Source organism: Tympanuchus pallidicinctus, unplaced genomic scaffold (assembly GCF_026119805.1).
Source record: "Tympanuchus pallidicinctus isolate F22 unplaced genomic scaffold, pur_lepc_1.0 scaffold24, whole genome shotgun sequence".
In the NCBI taxonomy this organism is placed as follows: Eukaryota; Metazoa; Chordata; class Aves; order Galliformes; family Phasianidae; genus Tympanuchus; species Tympanuchus pallidicinctus.
In genome coordinates this window covers 303,987-327,861 of record NW_026294741.1, presented here as the reverse complement: position 1 = coordinate 327,861, position 23,875 = coordinate 303,987, and positions in this window count along the sequence as shown.

Sequence of the window (23,875 nt, the reverse complement as noted above, 5' to 3'; positions counted from 1 at the left end):
TTGTGCCATTAACGAAGAGTAGTTTTCAGCATTTTGGTGTGTGCACAGTGCCAGGCAGATTTTAAAAAGTAGGACTTCAGCTGTGATATACTCGCAGGCAGTGGAAAACAGAACGAACTCATAACTCAAACAAACCTAAATATTAAATTACAAATCCACTTAATCACAGAACCATAGAATCATAGAACGGTTGGAAGGTACCCCAGGGACCACCAAGTTCCAACCCCGTGCCACAGGCAGGGCCACCAACCTCCATATCTGATACACTCAGTGTTATTTCAGAAAAATAGATGGATGCACAGAAGGAGTTTTGCAAAGAATGCACATCCTGTTGAAAAAGCAGGGCTTGCTTAACACAGCACAAATTGTGTATCAGCCTAGTGACTTCTTAAATGCCCTTGTTTGAGGGTTCCTAGTTTTGCCAGGCAGATGGGCAGTGACTTGGTGCACATCAGCTCCATCCGGCGCCGCAGGCTGGTGCCAGTGCCGGGCAGCACCACACAGCACCTCGGCACAGCCATAGAACCGTGCCCGCACTGATAGTCCCGCTCTGTTAAGCAGCCTGCAGCCCGACAGCTTCTTGTCCTTGCGCCGCTGGAGTCCCGTGGGGCACCAGCTGGCTTCATGCTGAAAGCCAGTTTGGCTCTGGAGCAATTGCAGTTTGCAGGAAGTGCTGCGCTAAGTCACTCTCCTCTGAGCCTGTTGGATTAACGTGCCCTGGAAGTGGCCAGTTACATCCCATACACCGCTGCTGCCTTTTATCCCCTTTCCCCCCAGTTCTTGATTTTTTTAGATATATGTCCTGATGAAGCCCTGACTCAGCAGACTCTGCAAGATTAAGCAGACAAACAATCCTAATGGCTGATGCTAAATTCAGGCACGTATCAGTGGGGAGCAGGGACAGATTTACTCATAGGGTGGCAGTGAGGGGGAGACCAGGCCCTTGTCACAGAGTGTTAAATTGGTTCAATAAAAGGAGAGCCATTAGCTCATATATTTGCACTGCTCAGCGTCAGCCCTCATTGATCCTTGGCTACTAGCAAGGTTGGAGTTTTACATATTCAATCGTCAGGGGAGAACATTTAAACAGAAGCTGGAAATAGAATAAGGACAAGAAAACAGCTGAGTATGTTAAATTGGGGCTGATCCAAAAGCCACGTGCTATCTATATTCCCAGATGTTTATTATATGTATAAAGATAGTATTTAAATGTGAACAGTTGCACTCCAACTAGGAAACAGCCACCAAAATCTTAGAAGTTTCATAACCTGTCACGCTGAACAAAAGGACACGTTCATATCTCCAATATGGAAGAAGCCAGAGCAGGCAAGAACTGTATCTAGACACTGAGAATAATCTTCCTTCATAACTTACTATTGCAAACGTGCACCCTTTCTTGGAGGGCAGCTTTATTCTTTCACTGCTTGCTGTATTATCAGAAATTATTTTGCCCTGTGTTAAGTACCAAAGCTTCCTTTCCAAGCCATACCCAATGTGAAAAATGTTTTAAATGTGCACATTTTAAAAAGGGAAGAAACAAAGACTGAGAAACATTGGTGAGGTATTACTGTAAAAAGCAACTGCAAGGAGTATCAAAAAAAGACAAATTATTTTTACTTCTAGATAGTAAGCCTTGAAGCAACAAAGAGAAAAACAGTTCATTCCTGCTTGGAGAGATCAATACCACCAACTCCAAGTAAAGCAGATCCTTTTCTCTCATGATCCATCGCAGGGTTGAATGCAACTCCCTGTGCTGAGCAGATCCAAGCACTGCTCCCATCTGCTGCGGTGGTTGCTGCAGGTTGCTGCAGGACCCATTAACACCTTCCTGCCTGTCTCTCTCTTGCTTCTGCTTTGCCTTAGCTCACCACTCACAAACACAGCAGTGTTTCTGCAAAAGCAGTTGTTTTGGTCCTGGTCATGCAAAAGGTAGCTGGGTTCTTTTTTCTCCCCCTCAAAACACACAGAAAAAATCTTCTTCCCTTTCTGAACTCATCATCTACAAATCCCAGTTTTGCTCACGCCATCTAAAGAATTTGTATATACTTGCTGAACATGTCTTGCAGTCACTTGACAGATTAAGCCCTGTCCCACTCTGGCTGCTCATGGATGCCTTCCACAGCCACTACAGAGACACTTGTACATGTCCAGGTCTGTGCCAGACTTAATGCATTAATTGGAACTGATGGGGTGGAGGTTGCAGGAGGTGATTTCATTGCTCTCTGCATGAAGGCTGCTGCTCAAATGAGAACTGATCTGACTTCAAAGTGTCTGGCTTTAAAGTGGTTAGCAACGTTTTGTTAAAGGAAGAGACATCTCATATTTAATGCTATCCATCTTTCAAAAATGAACAAATACTTGTAATTAAATTAATTATGATAATCATACAGGTTTCAGAACAGGTCTCATGTGTGTCGTAAGTTGGGTTTTGATTTTCAATACATTGCCTACTAAAAAGAAAGAGTATATTTCTTTGTTCTGTACTGCTTTTGACTGGAAGGAGAGCGAATAATTAATTGTAGCAATGTTACAGGCCTGTAAATTACTCTAAGAAAACGACAGGTTCTCCCTGTGGCTTCCTTCCTTCTCCCCTGCAAGGTCAGCACCGGCCTGGGCAAGTCTCCAAGGAAGGGCTCCACTGCCACAAGAGAAGGAGGGAGTGGGAATGGTCTCATCAGTAAGGTCTTCTTAAACCACACAAGAAACACCAAGCAGCACTGGTTCCAGTGTACCAGTACCTGGGGTGGAAGCTGCAACTTCCATTGCAAAAGGTTTTCCACAGCTTTAGTGCAGGTTCTTCCAGTTAAGAATAAAGCACTACATTTCCCTTTGAATTTAACTTAGACAAATTCAGGCTGTTCTTCACAGCTAAACCTTACTGAGCAGTGAAAGCCACGTGTTCATCATGTATTAAAGTATTCCACATGCATCTGTGAAAGAAAAGGTATAAAAGCTCTCTGTGCTCGCCTTCTCAGTGCAGACACTTCATGTGTTTCTGCAAATAGGACACTGACTGTTGGCTTTTCTTTAATGAGAATTTTGTCTAAACCAGGACAGCTGTTGAAGTCCCTGCCAAGAAGAACTTCTGCAAGAATGGATAAAACACAAAGGAAACCAAATTGGAGCTGTGTGCAGACATTCCCAGAAAAAAAGCCTTAGAAGTCAGTGCTGAACCTGTTACCCTACAGAAGGATGATGGAGGATGCTTTTCAAAGCCTTTTGGAAGAAGCTGTTAGAGTAAGAATGAGTTAGAATACTAACATGCTACAACTTCAACATAGATGTGAGGAGGTCTCCCTTCAGCTGCTCATTCTGTGGCCCTGCAGAGCTCCTATTGCCCACCCAGCTCTCACACTCTGCCAGGGCCAGCTTCCAGGAGCAGCAGTGGCATAAGAAAGCAGGCCAGCAATGCTGGAGGGGTTCCTGTAGAATTTCTGCTGCCTTTTTCTAAGAAAGTTACAGCTCAAAGCTACATTAGTAGCTTGAGAAGGTGGGAGAAGCAACAAAATGGACCTTCAGTTAAAACACCCCTGATCTGAAGCAATTAAGCTATGAAAGAAAATAAGTGGCTTTTAGTTGATGCTGGAATTGCACAGTGTCCTTACGTTGCTCAGCTTTAATTTCCAAATTAAGAAGTCTCTCTTCTTAATAGCCACTCACATCACCTGCCACCTTCTGTTAGTCCCAAAAGTGCCCTGTAGCCATGTTATCACTTATTGATTTGTCAGTAATAGCTGGACTCCTTCAAAGAAAGATCCCAGTTCAGGAGAAGCTCATGAAAAAGTTTAATGGCATACTCAGTGATGATGACTTACACTAGGATTTAGATTTTGCATTTATGTTAATGCCAGATGAATTCATTATGATTCATCTAACAAGAATGGATGCCAAAGGAATAAGTAATGATCATGCTATCACAACTGTACCATAGTCCTGTTTCTGCGGTTTTGGTGTCTTTCCTACTTCCTACAAAATGGAAGAAGTGGTCACTACCATGGGCAATGTGGCACTGTTGTCTTGTTACCATCCTGACTGAAGTACAATTTTTTTGGAGTCCTTCATAAGCTTTTTGTGAAAGCACAGCTTAAATTCTTTCCAATTTGTGTTTCTCTAGAAATCAACATATCACTCCAGGTCCTTTTTCATTTGTTGATTTTGCTGAGTACAAGTATTTTTTTTTGGGGGGGGGTGGGGGAGGGCAGCTGGGAAGGGAGAGTGTTTAATAGCAAAAAAAAAGATATTATGGAGATGTAAATGTTGGGTACAGATGGAATTGAACCAGAATTTTTTTTTCCTCATTCACATTGGGAAACTCCTCTGATACTGATTGTCTTTCTTAGATTACAAACAGGTCTTCTGACAGTACAGGGGTGACAACCCACCGTCAGTGTCTGATGCCAATGGTTCCTGTGAAGTTAAAGGATGTGGCCTCAAATTGTCTCATGCATGAGCACATTTTCAAAAATACCTGAAAAAAATCCTCTCCTCATAATACCTGTAACTGTGATTCTGCTTCCCATCAAGCTACATGATTTTGATTTTTTAATGCTGCTTTAAACCCTGTCAGCAGGAAGAGCTAATAACAGCTTGGAAAAATTAATATGTATGTTCGATGGAAACATTCTATTGTTTCCATGGATACCAGTGCAGAATCCCTTTTGTGATATGCGCTCCTTCAAAGTGTTTAATCAGCAGCAAGAACAAAAAATCCCCCCAAATACCTGTGAAGCAGAGAACGAGCTTAAAAAAATCTTATTAGATCACCCAATGTTTCTCATGTTCCTGTAATAATCCAGCACGTGACAGCGGAGCTGCTGCTTTGTTTCTTTGGGTTTCTTGTTTGCTTTACAATACTCAATGCTGCACTGTCTTCGAATGCACTTGGGAAGGCGTGATTACTTCCTTGCTGCCGGCCCTCTGGGGCTGCTCATGGTTGAGCAGGTTTCCAAGCTGACACTGCCACGGGTTCCCATCAGGCTGGCTGTGCTGCATGTCGCTCTGCTGGTGGGAGCCAGGAGAGATGCGGAGCCCCATGGGGCTGTTCCCACTGGCGCAGTGTCTGGGGCTGATGTCAGGAGCCACCTCTTCGTAGACCGGAAAAAAACAAGAAGCCATCCAGGAGCTCCTCTGCCTGTGCTGTACCAGAGGCCCCACGAGGCAGAGCTGAGTTGCATTCCCAGGAAGAACAGGTCGCTCCCAGCTTTGTTTAACGCTGGCAGAAAGTCCCATTCTGTGAGCAGGAGTGGTAGAGCAGAATCATTCACCGCATGAAAGCATGAAACTGAAGGACACTCGAAGAGGAAAAAGGTTTTGCTTTTCCGTTGTTTCAGTCAGATTCTACATTGCCCCTTTCTTCACAGGCCACGGTGCTGAGTGCTGCTAACACTGCTGTCTTCTTTCCAGATGGAGCTTGCACTGCGAGCCGAGGAGGGATAGTTTCTGGCACAAAGCAAGCACAAAGTGACATGGCAGCCACTGCCCAGTGGCCAAAGCACTGCCTGGGAGGGGGGCATATGGAAGAGATCTGCACTGTGTCCTGCCTCCCAGCACCAGCCTCCTTGCTCCAGCACTGCCCTGTGCCTGTAAAACATCTTGGTGTTGGTGATAGGAACTATAAGAGTTAAGTGTTATCTAGGAGAAAATCTTGCTATTCAGTTACAGTTATCTCAATTAAATTGGGTCCTGGAGTGCACACAGTTATTCTGACAGTGGTGAATTTCAAAATTAATTTCCTTCTGCTGGGCAATGTTTCCCCACAGGCTCAGAGCCTGCAGCTCCCCGCTCCTGGCTGGCATTTCCCACTCACCCTGGGACACACAGCACGGCCCAGCACCCACAGAGCTCCACTGCCTGCTGCGCTGCCTTCCTGTGGAGAGAGACACACCTCCCAGCACACTGCCCTTGGTGACACCTCAGCACAGCCCCATCAGCTGGGTCAGCTGCACACAGCAGCAGCATGAGACAGGCGGCTGACTGACAGTGCAACACTACTCCAAATGGCAAGGTATTGCAGCTCTTAGCTCCCCACTGAGGTGAAGATGGTTAGTAAAATTCAGTGATACCAAAATCATTACTGTATCCAGCAGAAACAATCCTTCTGAGACATTCGGGATAGCAAAAGGTTAAATTAAAACTTCCCTGCTACTAGATAATGAGCTGATGGCCAGTCACAGCTCTGTTATCATGCTGTGCATGTTTAAATTAGAGCAGCAGAGCAGACTTTATATATATAGCATAAAGATATTATAACACATGCACTCTTCCCTCTCCAAATGGCTTTCTTTTCCACTTTTGACTGTCTCTGAAACTGTTAGAGCTCGATTCAAAGTTCACTGCAGAAAAGGTGTTTTTCATGTAAGAAAATGGGTTTCAGATGGCTGTGTGGCGCTTATCTGTGACTGCTGGCAAAGCACTGGCTAATGCCCAATGATCAGGTGGAAAGTGACACAGCTGTTAGTTATAGAGGACAGGTACCATTTGTGGCACAGATACGACACCATTAAAAAATGCAATGAGCAAAGGCTTTGAAAACTTGAGAAGGGCCAGTACTGAAACATTTCTGCTCCACGCCAGTAAGTGCGGCTCTGTGTGACAAACTGAAGCTACGCCACCAAAAACATGATCCAGGGAGATAAGCAGAGCTGCACGGCTGCTGAGTGACTGAAGCAGAGGCTGCAGTGAGCATCCTGCAGGGACAACCCTGCCGTCCCTCTCTTTACTGCATAGCCATCAGCTTCTGCAGCCCATGGCTGAGTGAGGATCAGCACCAGCATCTGCACTGAATGTGCATTATAGCTCTCATGCAGATTTCATAGACCCAACACATGAACAGAACCCAAGAAATGCAGATATTTACATACTGGTGATGCAGACCAGCCGTGTGCATTGCAACTTGGACTGGTGCAGCTGAATGGGCAGACCCAGCACCACAGGGCAGCACGGCCCAGCCCCGGTGGCCCATAGCAGCAGGAACAGCCACCTCACTGCTCACTGAGCATCAACTTGGCTGAGATTCCAGCCTGTGGCACAGCTCTGTCTGAAGATTTTCTAACCCCAGCATGGGAGCTGAACAGTGTCAATAAACAATTAACATGCTCCCAACCAAGCAATTAAATCAGTGGCAAGCAGGGAATTCAGGCAGACAAAACAAACAGTGTATTAACTACAAAAATTGCTGTACATAAGTATTACAAGAAGAAAAAAAAACAGCAAAGAAAAAGATGAGGCTGTTTGCTTCCACACTTGTTTCTGGAGTGGTCCCAGCCAACCCAACACTGAGAAGTACCTGGAGCAAACACTCTGAGCCCTGCACTGCCCTCAGGGCCCACACTCAGCACTCCAGCTGACGTGATCCCCGCAGAGCAGTTGCTGTGTGCAGCCTCCTGACCACCATCCCATGGCCCTGAGCACCACAACCACAGCCACATCTCACCATGGGCCAACCTAGCAGCTGCCACTGGATTACCACAGGTGTTGGCTGCCCGGGAGCACTGGAAACCTCCCCAGGTAACACTAAAGGGAAGGGGCCCTGCCTCACCCCTGGAGCTCTGCCATCATTTTCTGCCCTCAGCAAAGAAGAGTATTGACACATGGGCACAAGTCTTTGTGAATCTGGGTCAGCATCTCACTGCTTTCTATGTGTCTCATGTTTAATCACAAGTAATACTGCACATCCTGCCTGAACTAGTGAGAACAGCTGCTTAGCTTGGAAAATTCAGAATCCATACACTCATAATGCAAGACAAAATAAGTTTTATTTCAACTGCAGCTGACATGGAGCCTAGAGAAAAAGTGGATCTATGAAATGGGCTGTTTGATCCCTGATTTGCTGGCTGTTGTATCAGGTCCTCTCAGGAGATTAGAAGAAATATTAAGCCAGAAAACTATTTCCCAGTTAGTCTGAGCTGTCTTTTGTGATGCTGCCTAAGGTGGAAGGTGATAAAAGCAATTGCTAAATATCAATAATATTATGTACACAATTAAAATGCAGCCAAGAATCTTTTAACACAAAGCAAAATGAGGTTGAGAGCCTGTGAAGGGATTCACTGATATTGCTGGTTAAGTCTTCAACTTTGTGGAATATTTGTCATTCCTGCCTCCTCCTCCAAACCCCTTTTAATAGTCACAATTGGTCTCTCTGTGAGAGACTTCCAGTTCTGGAATGTTATTTGAGCTGAGTAGCTAAGGATTATTTCTAATGAAGTACTATTCTTCAGGACAAATCTATCCTCAAAGATATGCTTACCAAGTAACTGAAATTTACAAAATAAATTACATGAATTACAAACAAAAATAGCAATAACAGCAGCAACAAAAATAGGTGGTAAAGTCCTTCAGTCACAGCCATCACACAGATAAACAAATAACAGAAGTCTCTGTGGAACATTCTCTTAGAATAAACACTTGAAGCCCCTGATAAACGTTTGTAGTGCTTTGAGCCCCATATCTGGCTGCACCAAGGGAGCAGAGAACTTCCAGCGGGCCGGAAGATCCTGCTCAAGTCAATGGCTTCCACAAGCTTTATGTATCTCCTGCCCCCTGGGTCTCTGCAACCATCAGCAGCCAGGAGGAAATGGTGCTGAGTGCTCCTCATCTGTCCCGGTAAGTGACCAGGACAGTTCTTCGACCAAGCTACTGCCTGGCATTGTTCTACCAGGAACATGAACTTCACACTACAATAGGGTGTTCTTGGTTGATGTTGAAGGAGACAGTTTTCCCCACAGGAGTATTTGTCCACTACATCTGTTCCTACTTGTCAGTGGTCCAGTGGCTGACTTTGAACAATGTCATTTTCCCTCTCCGTGCATCTGTTTTTCTGCAGGTACCAATTTTTGACTCCTTTTTAAGGCAGTTAGAACTACAGCTGAGAACATCTGGTTTTGCTCTTACTGTAGTAGTAAGCCCTGGCATGTAAGAGTTTGCAGAGGAGACTGCTGTGTATGTCTGGGACAACTGCATCCTTGAATCAGTGCCTTGGCAATGCAGACTTTTTGTAACACTGAGACATTAAGTTTTTAGTGATGAGCGTGGAACCCTGAATCAAGTCTTTTGAAAACCTTGGTCTGTGTGTGCTCCTGTAAAAGGGTAAGGAGAAACCTTTGTATCGGCTGCATCTTTCTGACATTTTGAGTGCCAGAAATAAATCTGAATACATGAGCTGTGAAAGAATAGGAAAGATGTTATTTCTAAAATGTACTTGTTGCTATTGGATATGATAAAACACCAAATGATTCAGTAAGTGTAGCAGTTTAGTAACTCTTACAAAATCAATGATCGTGCAGCAATGCCTGCAGTACTGGAAAAGAGAAATACAACAAAGCCTGACTGGGAGCATTAACCCTTGCCTCTGCGTTCACCCCCAGTGGGGTTAGGATGGCTCCACGCACACACTGAGAGAGGCCAGGTTTTGGTGCATTTTTATGCGCACACGTGTGCATTCTATGACCCACACCACTCCCTCATTCCTAAACCTGCTGCAAATTGCCCCCTCTGTGGGTGAGGTGTGCCAGAAGAACACCAGGATGACATCCTGCCCCAGGCAGCCACAGCCCTGTCACCCGCTCGTTCTGTGAAACTTGGTCTGACAGGCTGGCCTGCAGGTCCAGTGCTCCTCACTGAGTTGCAGAAAAGAGAACTGTTTGAATGGGGATATTTAAGGGATAGCATGGTTCACTGCAGCAAAGGAAAAGCAAACAGCTATAATGACAAGTTACCTCAGGATGCTCTGACTCAGTGCTGGGCTTTTGAGCTTCTGCAGTTATTTCCATAGCAGATGTTTCCTGCATGATTTTTACACTGGTAAGTATAAAATAAAGTAGGAAAGGCAGATGTTATCTTGACCTCTACCTTCAAGCACTATAGATGATTTTTTTAAAAAATTTTCTTGTGCAAAATCTGAATGTATTCATCAAGAAGAAGATGATGAAAAAAAAATGATAGCAGCAGTGATAGCAGCTGTACCTAGAAAATGCTTCTTTTTGCTTGCCTGAGTAATGAAGACAGGAAAACAAGGAAGTGACCTTGAGGTGCTTCCATCTGCTTTTGCATTTGCTTGCTTTATTTCAGTGTCTCCTATTTTCTTGTGATGGGTCAGGGCATGAGGATGGGGCAGCTGCAGCCCAACCCTGAGGCTCTGTCAGGGAGGAATCCAAAACCTGGAGTTGCCGTGGCTCATCCCAGAGACCCTGTGGCACCACCACCGTTACAGGTACTTGGACAGAAAGGTGCTGCTGGGAAAGGCAGTGTAAGAATAAAACTGTCTGGCATCCATGTAGCATCCAGCAGGAACTGATCTGCAGCTGAATAAGATACAAAAAAGTTGGGTTTTTTGTTTATCTGTTTGTTTGCTTGTTTTGTATTACAAATAATATATAAAAAAACCCAACAACCAGCCAGCACAAGGTCAACTAATTCAGCATTCCTGTCAAAGTAATGAAGATGGAGAGAGGCAGGTTTAGATACAAGAGAGAAGAGTTAAAAGCAAACTGCTCAGAGCAAAGATGCTGCCAAGATCCCTGGCATTGAGACTCCAGTAGAGGTCTAAATCAGGAAAAGTGAGAGCTGCCACTCAGGCCAACAAGAGGATAGAGTCTGTCCTCATTAGCATTGGAGAGGAGTGATGTGGTCGCCAGGACTCAGGGCAAATACAGCGTTTCAGGGATGTCTGTGGTGCTCCCTGGTGCCAGCCCTGAAGGGACTGCCCAACAGAGTCGCTCCTGCAGGTGAGGAAGCCATGTGCAAAGCACTTGGTACATCAGCAACAAAACACAAGTGGTGCTCAGAAGTAAAATGATTCAATATGAACTACTGGTTTGGTTTCAGGGTGAGAGAGACGCCAGCGAAGCAGCAGCTGATGGCAGGCACATCCACCCCATGCTGTGCAGAGCAGCCTGGCTCAGCGCTGCAGCACCGATCCGATGGCAGAGCGCTGTGAAGCCCATCTGGGCACCTGAGCCCAGCCAGGGTGCAGTGTGCGCCAGCTTGGGTGATGGCAAAGAACTTCAAGGATTTTGAGGCACTGGCCAAATATAGTCCTGTGAACAGCAAAGAATACGATGCTGTGCTTCCCATGTTGACAAAGGAATTTGAGAACGTTTCAGGACTGATGAAATACACTGTGCCAGCAGTGTGCCCTCATGGCCAAAAAGGCCAACGGCATTCTGGGGTGCATTAAAAAGAGTGTGGCCAGCAGGTTGAGGAAGGTGATCCTCCCTCTCCACTCTGCCCTGGTAAGGCCTCATCTGGAGCACTGCGTCCAGTTCTGGGCTCCCCAGTACAAAGAAGACATGGACCTCTTGGAAAGAGTCCAGTGGAGGACCACAAAAATGGTGAAGGGCCTAGAGCATCTCCCCTATGGAGAAAGGCTGAGTGAACTGGGTCCATTTAGCCTTGAGAGAAGACGACTGAGAGAGGATCTAATCCAGGTTTATAAATATCTGAGGTGTGGGGGCCATAGTGGTGAGGCCAGTCTCTTTTCAGTAGTATGTGAAGACAGGACACGGGGAAACGGACATAAGCTGCAGCATAGGAAGTTCTGCATGAATGTGTGCAAGAACTTCTTTACAGTGAGGTGACGGAGCACTGGAACAGGCTGCCCAGGGAGGTGGTGGAGTCTCCTTCTCTGGAGATGTTCAAGACCTGCCTGGATGCCGACCTGTGCGACCTGCTGTAGGGAACTGCTTTGGCAGGGGGGTTGGACTCGATGATCTCTAGAGGTCCCTTCCAACCCCTACAATTCTCTGATTCTGTGACACAGTTTTCAGTTAATACAAATGCAAAACTTGTGAATTTTCAAATGGAATGTACAGAGCTGCAATTAAAAATATGATCATGTCTCTTTACCAGACTTGCATTAGACCACGCCTACCAGAGAGAAAAATCCCTCACTTCACAGTCACACCTTAGTTGTGTCATTGCTTTTTGGTAAGCAATTGTTTTGAAGGATGAAGTACAGGAGGAGTAAAATTTCACCAAAAATCTCTGATGAACACCTTGGGAACTCACTAAGAATTGCAGGCAGTGCCACTGAACCAGACCGATGCATTAGTTTCACAAAAGCAAGGTCACGTATCCCACTAGTTTTAGTTTTTTCTTGTGCTCTTTTGTATATATTTCAACAAAAACCATTAAAATGTAAAACAAGTTCTGTTACCTTATATGCATTAACTATATTGTATATTTACTGAGGGCTGCTCCAAAACTAATGCCTCCTACTTTACAACGTTGACCAGTGACATCAGAAGCGGCTGTCGGTGCGATGGAAGCAGAGCTGAACCTTCCCACCGATATCCCGTTACATTTTGCTGCTGTGCAGCAACAAAAGATGGCAGCAAAGGGGCTGTCTGACACAGTGGCGTGTGACACGGACGTGCACGTGGAGCAGAGACGTGGAACTGAATTCCCCCATGCACCCACTGACATTCATCAGCACTTACTGAATGCTTGTAGAGACCAACCAGTGGCTGTCAGAACTGTGAGGCTGCGGTGGTTGCATTTCAGCAGTAACAACAGCAACAGTGGTCACTTCTGCTGGTACAGATTTTTACAAGCGCAGCATGCAGGCTCTTGTTCATTGCTAGCAGAAATGCCTACCTTACAGTGGTGATTATGTGGAAAAATGGTATTCTGTAGTTAGGAATTTTCTCCATCAAACAATGTTATTTTACTCTTTGTATCTATTGTTGTTTCCATAGGAATAAATGGGAGGCATTATTTTGGAGTGACCTATGTTTATGCAGCCCAAGGCAGTTCCTCCCAAAGCAGCCCAGAGGCTGGATACCTTTGCCCAGTGCGTTGCACCCTTTGCAGGTCTGATGCATGTAGTGAGTGAGCAGTCACAATCACTGACACAGGAAGAGGCTCTTAGTAACATCTGCAATTAAAATTTCAATTGTCTCGAGTAAGCTCTCTAATATGGACTGAGTAAGACTGTCCGTGTTAATTATACATTAATTTATTGTTAAAAGAGCACTAAGGATTTAATGAGACAAATTTAAAAGTCTTCCCATTAGCTGAAAGCTACATGAAGTTAGGCTGAACTCATGCCTGTGCTGTTCAGCATTATGCTGACGTACAGTTTCACTCAGACCCTGGAGGCACAAATGCTGCTTTCGTCTTCATTTGACCTCACTGCACAGAAGCAGACTTCACTACAAATTCATAACGACCTTTTCATCAATATTAGAAACTTGCAAAGATTTATTTTTTCCAAATCAGTTGAATGCTACACCTGCAGTCCAATACCAATGTAATTAGACCAAAATTATGCACATTCATTTATTTCTCACTTTGACTGCTGCTACTCAGCTACATGATATTTGAACTCCCCATCAAAATATGAAGACCAGTGTGAATTTTTATGGGCATTTCGAATGCTGGAAGATCAATTTTAAGCAATTCAAAGTTGTGTGTCCATCTTCAAGCAGATTATCAGACACTGTAAGGCACTTTGCTCAAAGTCCCAGAAAACAGGAACAGGAGCTGGCAAATTCATTTCTGAAAGTAACAAACCTTATTTAAGAGCATTTTTCTTAACATTAATTAATTAGGGAAGGAGAGAAGACAGAAGAGCCCAATGCACAAGGGTTTTTGGAGGAAAAGCTCCACAATGGCTCAAGCTATTTACAAGTACTGAGAGCCTGACTCAAAAGAGCAGAAAGCAGGGCACCAAAAAGGAAGTTTCTCATATAACTAATTATACAGAACCAGTCATGTATTATTTTGGTGATCTAAGATGCTTGCAGTAGCAATAATGTCAGAGTATCAATTATTCTTTCAATACTCTTCATCTCTAGTGGCTTCATTTCTGCACTCACTTTAAGTCTACCATTTAAGCTCTTTCAGGCTGCATGGGACCTCCTGCTGCAGGGCACAGAGCAGCACAGCCACAGCGCAGCCCACTGTGTGGACCCCAGGCCATGCTGGGGCAACTTGCCCTCTCTTATGGCAAATTATCTGCAAACGTAGGAGCAGGTCTGAAGTGCTTCGGAAGAAATGCACTGAAGAGCTTAGATTGCTTACATGATTATAAAGCTTTGAGATTATGTCCTTGGGAGGGATTGTTGTTTTTTGAAATAGTGTGCCTGTCTCCAGCACAGAAAAGTGTGGGTTGTCTCTCTGTAAAGCACAGCAACTTTGTTTAGACTTCATGCAAGTGAAATTGAGTCACATTACTGCAAACAAGCAGTATTAGAGAACAGTTTTGACTTCAATATCCAAAGAAAACAATATTCATTAAACAAAAAAGAAAATCATTCAGAATAAGACTAGTCCATGTTATCATAAGAACAGGAAGGGAAAAGAAAAAAAGAAACGTGATATAAATCAAGTCTAAGAACTCCACCAATCATTGGTTCCCTAAATCAAGAAATCTGGCAGATTTTCCAAGTGAGAATCAATCTTCCTGTCTCTGCAGTAAATACTGTAATCCTTTTTTCCACACGGTATAGAAAATGTAACTGCCACATTCAAGATTTACTGAAAAATATTCTACAGGAATGCTTGAGCCCTGCAATTCAAATTGCTCTTAAACAAATGGTCAGAACATTTAGCACCACTCTACCTTCCTCTGTCCAAAAACGTTTTGACAAAGAAGCAGCTCTCTGACCAACATACACACCATGCACACCTGATCTGTGCTTACACTATGCACTCCTCTGCCTAAAGCTCCCTGTGCAGCTGCAACCACACCATGTACAGGCGCCAGCCAATCCTCTCTGTTGCTCTGCATCACCATGAGGCGCTGTTCTGGCTGCAGAGCTCTGCCTACATCAGGGGATGGGGCACACAAAGGCACATCTTGTAGCACTGTGCGGAGATACTGCAGGGAAGCAGCCCCACACTGAGAAGTTTTTAGGAGCTGAGAGAACAGGCAAAGTTCAGTCTATGCCACCATCGCAGCATTTATGAAGAGAGGACATCAAAAGGGGCAGATAAGTATCAGCCACACAGGAAGCCTGTGTCAGTTCCCAAATGAATGTTTATATGGCACCCAGCAGAATGACAGCAAACCAAAACCATTCACCAATGCAGATTCATCAGCAACATTCACTATTCAGGACACATAACCAATATCTTGCATTTTCTCCAGCAGTAGAGGGATTGAAATTCCTGACACTTCAAAGGTTTGAGCAGAAAGGTAGCTGCAAGTACAATTTACATGTATAAATAAATAAAGTTCAGAAACCAAGCTACCAAACTTGGACCAAATTAGCTTCAGTATAAATTTTCCAAAGCTCACTACAGATTTAGTTGTGCTTACCCCATCTCCACCTGCATCCAGCACCTCAGACATCAGGAGCACTTCCCCAGGCAGGGTAGAGACAGCCTTCTGAAGGAAGCAGAAGCTGCTGCAGCAACCAGGGCTTGCAGTCTTCAGGAACTTTTTCCCCTCTTTGTCAAACACAGCTCCAACATGGAAGTAAGCTTAGTGGAGTCCTCCAGAAGCTGTAAATGGACATGCATTGCTCCCGCAGCAGGAGATATGTGTTTCCAGAGTCTGAGGAGATGCACCTCCAAGTTGAAGTCCTCTCACCTTGCAGTGCAGCAGAGAAGCTGCTGAAAGAACAGAAATGTCTGGGTAAGGAAAAGTATCCAAAACAGCACATGCAGTAAAACAAGCAGGAAATCAAGGCTAAAGTCATCTCCCATCCGTGCAATGTTCCCAACCTCCCCCTGCCATGTCAGAGCTGGAAATTGGCAGCTCAACCCTTGGACTTATACTTACTGCAGTGGGCATCATTGGATAAGGACCTGTTACTTCTCAGTAAAATAGAGTAAATAAATGCTGCTTGCATTACAATACATTCATGCCTCAAGACATTCCAGTGATTTTGTAGAAATAACCCTGAAGTAACAGGTGAAGGTAGAGGGAAAATCTTATCAGATTAAGAAACTAAATTAATAAATCACTTAAACAACTGAGAGAGCTGAGGTTTCCCTAGAATTTTCCCTGAAGTATTTCAGAAAGGGATATTTCTAAAGCATACTAAATTATTTTAGTATAATATTTAGTTTTATTTAGTATAATATTGCTGAAGTACTGTAAATCACAAGCAGTGTTCTTCCCTTCTGCCACTCTTCTCAGGGGACCTGAGCACATGCTAGTAATGGGGCCAACTTGCAGGTATGTCACCAGCTTGACGCTCACACTAGTGCTACACAGATGTTTCAGGGCTTTTGTGTCATTTATTAAGCTGTAAAGTTGTCAGAATCACAGTGAATTGGGACCTCTGGTAACACCGGAGCTTTTAACACTGTTACTGCTGATGTCCTGGCTTAACACCAGTTTGCTTAATTGTATCCTTGTATTCCCAAATACCCACACTGTAGCTGAGAGGACCAGCTGCTGTAGCTGTGCCTCCCTCAGTCTCTGCTTCACTGAGCAGCTGCAGCTTCTAGTCCCAGGGGAGGCTGCACATCACCAGCAGGTGAAATGGTACTATATTTCATTCCTGTACCCATAAGAGATAGCTTAAAGTGCATGCTTCAGGATGAAAGATTATATAGTTGGAAGAATTGTTTATCTGCTACATACAAGGGAAGGCTCCAAGTGGTACTGTTAAGGAGAGACTGCATTAAGAGCACAGAATTCAGTCCTGAAGATCCCTGTCTGGTGAACCTTTTGAGCTGGCTCAGAAGGTACCAGGTGAGTAATCAGTGAACTGCCTCACTTGACCTTCGGGGAAGAGAACTGACCTAAGTAAAACTTCCAGAAACACATTATGTTTGTCACTGGTGAGGATAAAGGAGAAGGTGACTTCCTTCCTATTTATCCTGGAGAACTCTATAGACTGATGAGAGCTGGGTTCTGTTCGGCTGTTAACAAGAAGCAGTTTGTACACCAACCAGAAAAGCTGAGGCTTTATCTGGCTTCCAAGTACCTATGATCCAAGAGCAATGGTTTTTGTAAAGTAGCAGAAGGGGATTTTGCAAATTATTTTCTATTTTGGTAAATACAGTGATTTTTTGTTTGCTTTTCCAAAGGAATACACATCTGTATCTCAGTTATCTGCATGTGTTTTCACTTTTTCTTTGGGGGCCAAAGGCTCATACTTCACTTGGGCAAACTGTGAGATCTCCCAGAGCTGCAGCGCAGATGCATCTCCTTTGCACCCCTTGCCCTGATGGGCCAAGCACCCATCACAGAGCTACGCAAGGTGATGAATGTGCAGCAACAAGGGGAACCGACCTAGTGCTCAAAAATCAGCGAGAGCAATTTCCTTTAGAAATTAATTACTGCTGACATCTAATACAACCGTAGCATGCAGGCAGACACCAGCAATTAATTAATCAGCAGTTTTCAAAAAAGAGTATTGATCTGTTGTTCTTCATAAACTTGGAATAGTAAATTGACAACATGACAATTACATCAAGCAGGGGAAGAAAATTGGCCTTCATGAATAGGACAGATGAAAGGGAGTCCCAGTTTCCCTAGTTTTCCTGCACCATACGTGCATTCTCAACAGGTCAGCACCACTGCCCCAGAAAAGCACTTTCAAAACAGCTGACTCATTCTTCTGAAAAATAACTCCAAAAATAAAATATCTGCAGTGCCACTGAGCTGAAGCCCCCCACGAATCCCAGAGACATGGCTCAGGCCTTGAGGCTCCCCTCAGTTCTTGACTGCCATTGGTCCCAGCCACTAGCAGGGCGGCTGCCACAACCCCTCTGTGCAGGGCACGGTGTCTCCAGCAGAAAGCATGGCATCTGAGCAGCAAACACCGACTGATTACACAGCATTTGATGATTACGTGGTCATAAAAATCCTGGTGAAAAACAAATGCCAGCAAATCTCAGGCAGGCTGTTTCCATGGCTGCAAAGCAGAACCGCCTGGCTGAGCTGGGCCAGAATTCCACACTCCCTTTCTTCCTGCAACTATATGCACTGTTTTTAAGTCATCAGGTTCCATTTCTGTTCATAAAGCATTTTGCCTGTTCAGATGTAAACAGTGATATATGTATGTTTGAGAGCTGGTGTGTTGTCACAATACCCAGCTACATGATGGTTCTTCTAAAGTGCACCTGCAACTCGCTGCTGGGTGCTGCTCACAGCTGGGAGCATTGGCTGCTCTTGGGCTGCAGCAGGAGCATCTTTGCCACTCCTGGCAAGGTGCTTTTTCCCATTGGCTGGTGGTTTATAAGGCATGTTGTGCCTTGATGGAACACTGCACGCATGCAGAGAAGTAACAGATGTAGCCTGTGGAAATGGCTGCATTTGGGCTGATGCAGCCTGCGGACCATCTCAGCAGAACAAAACCTCTTCAGCTCTGGGAACATAATATATTTTCTCTTCAGCTGACATGGATGTCATGTCTGCATTAATGCTCAGTGCTGCAGTGCTGGCTGCTCTGCAGGGCAGGCAGAACCCTGAGCTGTGAGCTGCATATTGCAGGGGTGAGCATGGTTTCACAGCTGGCTCTTGGCTGGGAAAGCCCTGTTAGCTACGGGACAGCCCCATCTCACTCTGTCACAAAGCACTTCAGCACAGATGTGAAGGTACTGAAACAGATGCAGGTATCTCAGTGATCTGAAACCTACCCTGAAGTGTACAGGACCACCTAAGCAACTGGTGGGAAAATAAAGTCTAAGGATTTTAGACTTTATTTTCCAGTCTAATTCTTATGGTATTTCTAATTTATAGCCATGACTTCACTGATATGTAAAGGTACCTGCAGGTAGTGCATGACACTTTTAATATATCAGGCAGTCCTATATAGCGGCTTTAGTCCTTTAGAAATGTGTCTTTTAGGAGCCTCAGTGAAGTAGCATTCTTCAGATCCATGTTTTTAAATCGTCATTTTTGATCCTAAATCACTGGGACACTCACAGTTGCACAATCACTCAATCTCTGGGTCAACATCCAACTTAATACAGGGGAGATTTTCAAATGAGTCTTTCAATGTCATCTGTACTCTGCAACCTCCATCTGTTCTACAAACTATACCCTGGAGATGGAAAACATGTCACCTCCCTGATTTACAAGGCAGGCCAGGGAACAAGGACGTGATCACTTTGCCCATTCTGTGTTCAGCATGCTGACAAACAACCCAAGATTGCATTTACAAGGAATTAAAGCCTGACAAGACTTCATTAGCAGAAGCCATTTGTTTGCCACCAGGATGGCAGTGGCTGCCCACATCGTAAGGTGTGCTGGGGTTTTGTCAGGGAGGTCTTCAGGCTGGGGAGTTGAGTGGGTGCTTGTCAGCATGGAAGAACTTGTTTTTATGAGAGGGATGTGCAAATCCTCATCTGTTTTAAGTAAGCTTGAGTAGGTTGCCCAGGAGCAAGTCCAGACAGGCTCTGGGCATCACCAAGGATGGAGACCACACAGTTTCTCAGGGCAACTGTGCCAGGATTTAACCACCCTCATAGTAAAGTTGTTTCTTATATTAAATGGAATTTTCTGGAATTAAATTTGTTCCCATTCCAGCTGTAAAGCTGGAAAATAAATTTTGGAGTGCTTGATGTGCACTCAGCCTGCAATGCAGAGACAGCAGAGCTTTCCACAGGACTGCTATACAGGAGGAATCCAATCAAGAGGAGTGCTTGTTTTCTCATCACCAACTCATCTTCTGATAGTCTTCATTTTTATATACACAAGTTAAGACTTACAGATTTTTTCCAGCTGGATTTTACAAAGGAAAAATATGGTTTCTAATAAATGCAATTTCAGGAAACCAACTGACCTACTTCTATACCTGAAAGTTGGGCATGTGTTTAAATATCCTACTGGATCACAGCTTTAATTTCTGTAAAATATATTTTCTTTATAATTAACAAACAGATTTACGGAAAGGGAAAAAAAAAAAAAGAAAGTAGGATGCAGAAACAAAATAAGAATGGCTCTTTTTACCCTATATTGCAATCACACAGCAGTGATGATACAATGCTCTCACAGATCCTTATACACTGTGACAAGGCAATTTCCTCCAGGGTCTCGATTCACCATTCAGTTCACATCTTATTGACTGTATAAATCTAATGTGAAAATAATTCCTTATTTCCCTCAAGAAAGAAACATAATAAGAAAATAGCACACCCTGTACAGCAGCTAGTCCCAGAAGAAGTTTTTAGTGATATTTTCTACGTGCGTCTTCAGAAAAGCAGTACATTCATCCACACGCCTTCCTGAGGGGCCTCACGCAGTGGCACCAGCTCGAACCTTCCTGGGCAGAAGCACGAGGAGGGCTCCTCGAACACCATGCAGCTTCCAGCTGCCAGCATCTCTGCTGCAAGTCGGGCCGGAGCCAAAAGGGGCTGAGGCCCATCAGTCGGGCCCGGTGCAGGCCCAGCACTCTGCAGCCCGGCCTCGTGCAGCTGTCCCTGTGTGCCTCCCCCGACCTGCACTTCCTGCTTCACATCACTTGTGGGGTCAGCACGCGCTTGGCGCTGCCCTCATGCTGACAAGAACGCTCACCGTTCCCACAGGCCTACCTCACAGCTCCCAGAGGCTGCGGCTGCCAGCAGGTCCTGCTGTGCTCCAGCACAGGTTCCGGTGGTGAAGGGCAGCGCAGCGGGAAGAGCCTTCCGCTGCTTTTAGAAGCTGCCTGTTCAGTATGAGACTTTTAAGCAGCAGAAGGGAATTGAATGTGTTTTCCTATCAATCCCCTAGGCCTGAATTCCTGTAGGTCCATTGGTCTTGTAGGACTCTGTCTACAACTGCTAGAGGCAGGCTGTGTCAGACCTGAGGAACAGGCCCAGCACATGTTGAGCTGGGGCCCTGTCTCGGGCAGCCATCTTGGTTGGGGCACGACTCCCTGCCTGCAGCATCGCCCTGCGACACTGCTCCTCCGCAGAGCGCGCCAGATAGAGAGGGAGGGAGGAGACAGGGAGAAAAATTGCTGGTTTCAGCTCACTGTTACCGTTGCTTATTACATGCTCAAATAGGCTTCACAAGTGCAGTAAATCATGGAGAAAAAGTGGGCACGCAGAAGGAAAAGGAGGAAAATGAGTATAGAATGAGTTGCTCAAGATGGGCGATCCAACCCACCCCAACCTATGTGATTTGTGCAGCATGCCCAAAACTGCTCTTGCCCTGCACTGAGCTCTGCTCCCGCCACGCAGTGCCCAGCACGGCCACCAGCTGCAGGCCCCTACTCCTCTCCCATTATTGAGATTTCCAGGGTCAGCGTATAAGGCAACACTCTAATTCTCAATATTTAATACGCTACTACTCAATATTCAATACTACTCAATATTTAATACACTAGATCATTATTTAAAGATCAAGAGCATACTGTGCACTTCCCATAGAAAAATCAGGTTATACAGTACTGAGATGTGATGATTAGCGATCACAGTTATTGTGGTTTGCTCCTTCAAAGGTCCTTCTCTGCAGGCACCAAAACTCACTGCCTCTTGGGCAGTTGTAGACGCTTCCCTCAAAAGTTTCTCCCTCCCCACACCTCAAGTCCAACAGCATCAAAGTGCACAAAGCCAAAGCGTGGCCATGTCCCTCACACCTGGCACTCACCTGGCTCTGGCTCTTGGCTGAGCATGGCAGAATGAGTGCTGCAGAATGGCAAAACCCTGGCTTGCTGCCATCAGGCAAAAACTGCAGCGTACACACGCAAAGAAAATAAGAAGAGTCAGGTTTTATGGAGAAGCTGCCTTAGGGACTACATTCAAAATGATCGTCTTCAATTTTATTAAAATCAATAGGAGATTTTATTACAGTATAAATTAAATGAGAGGTTATTTGCTCCTCAGATCCCAGAAGCAATAGTATGAAAATTGCTTCAAGCACTGATATTAATCCAGACGTCTTAGCTAATGTTATCTATGCACAAGTGCAGGATTTCATTTCTTTTTCTCTCTTATTTTTTCATCACTTGTACACCAAGTGTGCTTCATGAAAGGGGGCTGAGGTGTACACAAGTAGACATTTTTTAAAGGCTCAGGCATAGTAATGGGTTAAACACTTGAGGGAATTTAGCAAGGACCTGAAAAGTTATTGAGGTCTGTAGGAAATGCTCTACAGTGAGCAATTAAAGAGCTCAACCTGTTTGGTTTATTAAAAAGAAGGCTAAAGGTGACTTGATTACAGAGTATTAATGTGTTCTCATGGAGAAAAATATCAGGGACTAAATGACTTTTAATCTAGCAGAGAAAACAGCAGCAAGGATCAGTAACACACCCACACAGATCCTATCCTTCAGCATGGAGGGCTGAGACACAGCTTCCTGCCAGTCTGAAGCCTGTTTCTTATACCTCTACACAGCCTGAGGCCTGCAGTCGGAAGGAATCACAGCATCTCTCAGCACAGATGCTGAAGGCAAATATCTCTGAGCCTCTGTCACAGATTTCTACAGGGGTACACTCACACATGGACCAGAAGAGGGTGAGGAGTGCACTGGGAGGCGAGTACTGCAACTGAATTTAGCATCTTACATGAAGAGATTTAGAGTCACGTTCTAGCAGGCAGCACCTGTAATCTAGAGCTAAAAAGCTCTTGAGTACATTCAAGCAACAGCCTGGTAATAGCGTTTTGAGAGCAGAAATTTGTGAAGCCAGAATAAGACAATGAGATTTTGGTGGACGTGCTAGTGTTGGTGCTCTGAGAAAAAACTAAAATGCTCTATTATAGTACATGTGAGATAAGCTGTGCTAATAGCCAATATTCTGTCATAGCTGATCTAATAATCACTTAAACTGGACTTAAGTGCTTGAAAGGTTAATACGGTAACAACTCATTCTACCAAGTTGCCATGTATCAGTAGACAAATCATTTAAACAAATATATACACACTGGAAAGAGGGTCAGTAGGGCCCTGTAAAGGCAGGTCATGTTCTGATATGCTGCCAGGTACTGTCACTCTGCAGGGATAAACTGATGATTTGCATGTGGAGAAGCTGGCCCTAAATGCCAAAGCCAATGAAATCTAATGCATACAGCAATGAGTTCTGTGATATTTCAAGTTCATCCCATCTCTATACACAACTCATAGGCTCTCCCAGCATGTCTCAGGCTGGTGGGACTGTCATTATATACAAGCTATGCACGTGCAGACTATCAGAGCCATCCTGACCCACCTGGTTAGTAGCCCAGGCCCCCACCGTCTTCTCCAAATTGTCACACCATAGCCTGTGTGTTAAACTCCTTGGGCAAACACTGCAAAGGGAGTAACTCGAAGTTAGTGGAGCTCAGGAACATTGCAGACCACCACACAGTCTCAGCACCAGCTGGAAATGGGCAGCCAGGGGAGGGCAGGAGCACAGCACACTCATCTCCAGAGCTGCAAACCATAAGGAGAGTTTGTGAAGTTGAGATTCTTAGCAGAAGGTAGCAAGGGACTATTTGCTAAATGGGGAAAAAAAGAAGACAGGAAGGAAAGGAAGGGGAGGGGAAAGGAGAAACTGAAATAAGGCCATTTGTTTTCACCAATTGCACTGAATTGGGGTGTAGCGCAAAATATAGGTTTGAAAAAGGGCGTAGGAACTATGCACCCCTGTAGATTCCTGTGCCATTACTGTGCTGGCAGCTTCTAGCAAGCCACAGGATACAACCAGTCCCTCACTGCTCTGCACTGAAACACTCAGTGAGGTGTCAGAATGACAAAAACTGAGTAGCAGCACCTTTGGTCTTTTTCAGCACAGCGGGTTTTAAAGCAATTCCTTTTTCACTTTAAATCAGACCTTTAATTTCATTGGAAATGTGAGAAGAAAAGGATGAAAATTGAATAGTGATTTAAAAGTGCAAAAATAAATCTTAGGCATGACAAATCTAAGAGCTTTCAGTGGCCTTTGCACTCTGCTGTGCCTGATCTTATTTTAGCACTTGTGATCCCCTCCTGAGAAAGTGCTGCATATTCACTGCACTCCAGTGCAGATCTATCTCCTTCCAAATGGCATCTCACATTAATGATGGAGATAGCCC